Raw genomic sequence first — 6,654 nt, forward strand, 5'->3', positions numbered from 1 at the left:
CCAGTCACCCAGTTTTTTGACATCCTCTTGTAACTCTTACAGTCAGCTTTTGACTTAACTATCTTGAATAATTTTGTATCATCTGCAAACTTTGCCATGTCATTTTTCCAGATCATCTATGAATATGTTGAACAGCAGTGCAGCTCCTTGGGGGACCCCACTTCTTACCTCTATCCAGGCTGAAAACTGAACATTATTCCTACCCTTTGTTTCCTGTCTTTTAACCAGTGTGCAAAAACCCAGGTCTCACAGAGCCAAGTTTACAATGCAGTGTAGACATACCCCAAACTATTCTGAGGTCAGGCTGCCTGAAAATCCTCTGGCTTGCAACAGACCCCTGGTCCTGCTGCAAATGGAAGTTCACCCAGAATACATTTTGAAATATTGCTTCCCCCAAAGAGGCAGTGGGTGCCAAACACTATCTAAAATCAATCCTGCAGGGGTGAGATCAGTTTGGGGAGGATCAGAGACATTGTCTGCGCCCCAGGTGTGCAGAATAAACAAAACAAGAACCTGTAAAATTTGGTAACACGTGACTTTTTAGTGGGGCTGTATTTCAAGAATACCATGCACAAATGACTATACATTTGGACTAGTATCCTTACCCTTGGCTTCCAGAAGGCATGACAATTTTCAAGACAACCCGAGCAAGCACACTGATTTTAAAGTACTTACAGAAACCAGCTGTTAAACAGTAGGCAAGTCCCATTCTTAAGTATACTAGAGCTACCACTCAACTACAATGAGCCAGGTTCTCAACTAGAGCAAATGAGCATTGATTTCAGAGGAGTTACACCCACTGAGAATGTAGCCTTTTTGTAACATCTACTTCTAAGGCAGTCACTCACCTGCACTTTAATTTTTTCATACATTATTCTTACCTAAGCAATCGCTTGTGTTTCTCAGATTCCTTTGGGCATCAGCATCACTTCCCTCATCGCTCTGTTACTGTGCAAAAGAAAAACAATAATAAATGCACTGTTCAGAAAGTCAGGATTCGTACTGCAGTGAGTCCCTTCTCTTTGTGAATTGGCTCCAAATCAGAACCATTTCTGTTAGAGAGCTTATTCCTTCACTCTCACACTTCCCTGGTCCTTCTCGCATGAACAGAGAGCAACAATACCCGAAGTCCGAAGGTGCAAACAATCGATGTTTATTGGGGTGAACTTCCAGCAAGCTTAAATCCAAGTTCCTTTTTTCTTATTTTTGAATCCCAACTTACTTCCTGTTTGCCCCTAATTTATATAGTAATATTTTTAGCTATACCTTAACCAATCATTCTACTAAAATTTAGCTAACCAATCCTAACATATTGTAACATGAGTAGCTAACCAATTATATCCCACTACCTTAATTAGTTTACACCCAGCAAAATTAATTATACAGCAGACAGAAACAATTACAGAACCAGACAGAGACCATGCAAATAAACATACAAAACAATACAGAAGTGAGGATTTCACAACTACATCTATACAGACATAAGCGTTTTCCAGCTGTGTCTATTGATAAGTGAGTTCTTACCAGACAGAAAACTATCAACCTAAGTTTCCCTTTATATCTTCTAGGCGCTTTCCTTTCTCTGGAGGTGACAGGAATATCAGAACAGGATAGGGTGACCAGACAGCAAGTGTGAAAAATCGGGACAGGGGGTGGGGGGTAATACGAGCCTATATAAGAAAAAGACCCCAAAATCGTGACTGTCCTATAAAATCGGGACATCTGATCACCCTAGAACGGGATTGTATTCCTAACAGCCCACTAGCACCTTATTTCCATGTGACTAGTTTGGAATGTGAGGATGTGACCATACATTTCCCAGTTTATGGCTGCCTCTGCTGCTTAGCCGAAGGCCTTAGCCTAAGAACCAGGCCTCAGACTGTTACAGTGAGAGAAGGCTCTTACACACACAGAAAGTGATTTTGATTCTTTCTTTTATACCTCTATAACTAGCTAAGTGATAAGAATACACCTAAATTCTTAAAGTATAGGCCTTTACAGAGAGGCCTGAATAGCTATATCTTAATACTCCACCCCTTTTTTTTCTCTTTTTTTCTTTTGGGATCCTCCTGCCCAGGTATCCCTGGAAAAGCATAGGACATATGGCGACACATTTCCTGATAGGGCCAGGCATCAAGGTGGAAGGTGTCGATGCTCCATTTGTCCCACTGCCCCTTGTGTAGTACAGTGCCCTGCACCTTCTCTCGTACGGGCATACTACACCTATTCCAATTAGTGTTCCAGATTTCCCATTATAGTGGGCCCAAGAAGGTTGGGTCCAGGTTGTCTAGTACACTGAGGGGGAGGGCTTACTACATTACGTATAGGTTATAATTAGTGGCTGTTCACTAGGGGGTTGTGCCCCCTTTAATTGTTTTCATATACAACGTAACACAAATACAGTTAACAATACACCAGCTGCTATGATAATCCACAGCAACACTGAGAGTCCTGACCACTGCAGTATGGTCCAACATCCTGGCCACTACCAAAAACACTGTTTCTCCTCCTTTGATAGGGTTAATATTTTGTCAGCGCCATCCTGTAGTGTGTATTGTAAGTGTGTCCAACTGTTGGCGCTTGCAGCAAGTTGCTCTTGTAATCTTTTTGTACTTTTGTCCATACTGTGTGTCCATTGAATATCCACACTGAAATTTGGTATTGTCCAAACCAGTTCAACTACTTGGTACGGCATGGGGTAGTGGGTGCTGGTTTGATTGTTTACAACGATTAAGTCCACTGATCCATTGGTGCACCATAGTCCAGGTGGCAGTGTATAGAAGTTCATAATTTGGTCATATACTCGAAGGATTTTGCCTCCTAGTGTTAGATTGCAGGATTGCATACATTCCCAACAGAATACACCGTACCCCATATACATTACCCCTAAATGCCCCCCTTTTGCAATAGGCCATTGATCCTGCTCCTCCATAGTCATAGGAGAGGGGCACATCCATATTCCTCCTCTGGATATACAACTGCTTAATGTGATGACAGTCCAGTTTACCACATTCTATCCCCCCCACCTATTTCCTAATGGCTCCCAACGTGCTCCCCCTTCCCTAGTTACTCCCATAGGGTTCAAAGGGAACACCTTATTTGCATTTCCTTCCCATGGTATCATCGTAACAATTACACAAGAACTCTCCCCACAGGTGGGGGATGTTCCAGGTAGATGGGTATGTTTTTGCAATAGTGGGTAAATATGGGCTAGCCTCCCGATTTAATACCAAAGGCCATTGTTCTGACCAAGCATCTCTCAGAATATCCATTAACATTACTAACTGAGCATTTTGAATACCTACACACACTTCTCCCCATGTTAATCTTCTGAAGCCATCCTCCACCCATGTCACCAGGTCCCCTGCCCAATGAGTTAACTGCAAGTTTACCTCTACTACTGTTCTCCACCCTGTGGCAACTGCCGATAGTTGCTGTGCCATTAATTCATTAATTTGTTGTTGAAGTTTTACATTTTGGCTTACTAATTGTTTGGTTACCCACTCGTCCCCCAGATTCCATGTACCCAGCATAGTGTTCCCTGCTGCCCACAGTCCCCTTTTTTGACGACGATTCCAGGTGTGTCCCCTCACCCACTAATTAAATTGTTGTTTCAATTCTTTAATGTACATACTACAATTAGGATGAATTTGGTCCACCCAACATTCCTTGGGGCGTACCACCCATGTAATAGAGTGAAAGGACACGTTAAAAAGTGCTGGTTGCACCTGCTCCCACAATGACTCCCATATATTTGCTCGTCAGGGAATATTCTCGGCTCCAGGCTGTGGCCACTTTAAATTTGGATTCTTCCAACTTGGCATCCATATCACCTGTAGGGTTACCTTCTGTAAAATCGTTAACTCATCATACACCCAGCGTCCCAAAGGGGATTTTATGCCCAATGTAATATGTATATAACAATCACACCTTTGGGGATTATCTTCCATGGAAGTATCATTGTGGTTACATATGGTAACATCACACCCTAAATGTGGGGCCCTATTTTCCCCAGAGGGTTCATTTGCTCCAGGAGACCAGAGGGTTATATTCTTTGGACCTTCTGTAACAAACCACATAGCTGGGTAACTGTGTTTCCCACTATCATTGATCATGGCAGCACCCAGGGAGTACCATGCAATATTTCCTGATAAATTTGATATTCTCCACTGGGTTGGGATTCCCCCATCTAATCCATAAACCATGTACTGACACTGCCAAATTCCCGTTGGAGTATGGTACATCTTTCTATGGGGAGATTCTCATAGTCTTCATTAGCTTTATTACCACAGGTTGCATGTGTAACCGTCCATGTGTTTCCTCCTTTTGACACTTCACATCGTGGGATCTGAATAGAATTTGTAAATGTGACAATTGTGGTTAGCACTAGTAATTGTTCCATCCAGGGCCAGGGAATTTTTATCCTTTTCGAATTAATCTGTAATACACACATAAAATTTACACGTCCCCTTTCCCAATCCCGTTTATACCTTTTTATTTGCGTGCAGTGAGCCCACTCCCGTCCTCCATTCTCTGTACCCAATAATAGCAGACTGGGCCCTAATTGGTCAAGGACAAGATAGGGGCCCTTCCATTTAGGAGATGGGAATGGATGGTGTTGACCTGGAATCTTGTACATCACTAGATCTTCCACCATGGGTAAATCATGCTCCCCAGGCAGGTCATACCATGCTTTGACTTTTGCTGCTCCTTGCTCGTCTTGGCAGGCCACTGCCTGCTGTACCTGTTTTACATGGTCGATTAGAGTTAAAATCCATTCTTGAGTTAAGCCGTGTGTAGTGACTTCCCCAGGTACTGGGGTAAGTAGATTTTCCCGCCGTTCCATGGGCCTTCCCATGAGAGCCTCGTATGGAGAAAATCCTGTGCCCTTTGATTCTCGGGCCCTTAGTCTCATTAAGACAAAAGGCAGTAACTGTGACCAGTTTTTTCCTCCCATTTCCACTCCCTTTCTTAGCTCACTTTTAATGTTGCAGTTCATGCATTCCACCTGCCCCGCAGCCTGTGGGTGATACACAATATGGAACAATTGTGTGATTCCAGTGAGGGCTGATAGCTCCCCTAACAGATCTGACCAGAAAGCAGCTCCTTGACCTGAGTCAATCACCTTTGGGACCCCCCAGCGAGTGAATACCTCATTTACCAGTATTCCAGCAGTTACCCGAGCAGTTTGATACTTTGTGGGGAAAGCTTCCACCCACCTGCTGAAAGCATCCACTACCACCAACATGAACCCATTTTTCCTGTGATCTGGTGGTAGGGGTCCTGTGTAATCAATTTGTATTCTTTCCCAAGGTCCCCTTGGGGCTTGTCTCATTAATTCTCCCCTTAGCATCTTGTGAGGTGGGTTGTGCCTGGCACAGTCCAAACAACGTTCCAGATGTGATTTTAAATCAGCTGCCATTCCTGGCTACCAGCACAACCTTTTTAAGGTTCCCAGGGCCTCCTCAACCCCGGGGTGTCCCCCTGCCAAGCTCCCATGCACCCAGCTTAAGAAAGCCATCCGGCTTCCCTGAGGGCACAGCATTACTGGTCCCCCAGCTGTTAAGACACACCAAATCCCTTCCATTAGTTCCACCTTTGGCACATGCCTGTCCCCAAGTTTTATGATGCCTGCCAGTCCTGGGTCAGATCCTTGCAACTCTCGAATTTGCCCTCCCCGATCTGTATCCACCCCACTTCTTGTTATCACTGCTACAGGCACACTCTCTTCTGGCTCCCAGGGCCATGGGGGTGCCTCTGTTGCAGCCCGCTTGGCCTCTGCATCGGCCAGATTATTCCCTTTGCTTAGGGGTCCTGTTTTCTTGTGTGCCTTTACCTTTACCACATTGATCCTTGTAAAACAGTGACTGAGCTCCTCCACTCGCTTCCACCAGTTAGCATGCTTGATTGTGGAGCCATCTGTTGCCCTGAAATGATTATCTGCCCACCATCTCAGCATTAATGTGGCCCCATGAAATACATAATCTGAATCTACCACCACCCAACATTCTGGCTAAGATTTGGGATCTACTTCATTTAAAGCTGCTAGCAAGGCTGCCAGTTCTGCCTCCTGAGCTGACCTTGCTTCTAGCGAGAAACCAATGATGCTGACTGTCTCATTTCCTCTGATTCCCACAACAGCTAAGCCTGCAGTTTTCTGTCCCCCCTGATACCTACAACTTCCATCTAAAAAACCATACCAGTGTCCCCTCCTTTACCTGATTGGGGTTAGCCGCCCGAAACACCTGATGTTGGGTTTTACCTGGGCTGGCTTCACATTGGTGTGGGGTGCCAGCCAGATGTAATCCAGCTACCCAGACTATGGGTTCCTTTAACACTTCTGCTTTAATGTTTTCTGCCTGTAGAGCCAGCAACCATTTGGCAATACGCTGCCCACTCACTTGTCCCTGTAAGATAGTATGCATGTTTAACAGCCACAGGGGGTCATGATGAGATCGGACGATTACTTTCTGCATTCCCGTGAGGTATTTGAATTTCCCTACCCCCCAGTAGGTGCACAACAGCACCTTTTCATACCATCCATACTTCAGTTCCACAGCACTCAAAAGTCGAGAGGCAAAGGCCACAGGTCGGTCCTTTGCTCCATACTCCTGTGTTAATGCACAACCAATGGTGGTGTCAGACACCAAAGGG

This window comes from Terrapene carolina, unplaced genomic scaffold (genome assembly GCF_002925995.2).
Source record: "Terrapene carolina triunguis isolate 2854851 unplaced genomic scaffold, T_m_triunguis-2.0 Scaffold195, whole genome shotgun sequence".
Taxonomy (NCBI): domain Eukaryota; kingdom Metazoa; phylum Chordata; order Testudines; family Emydidae; genus Terrapene; species Terrapene triunguis.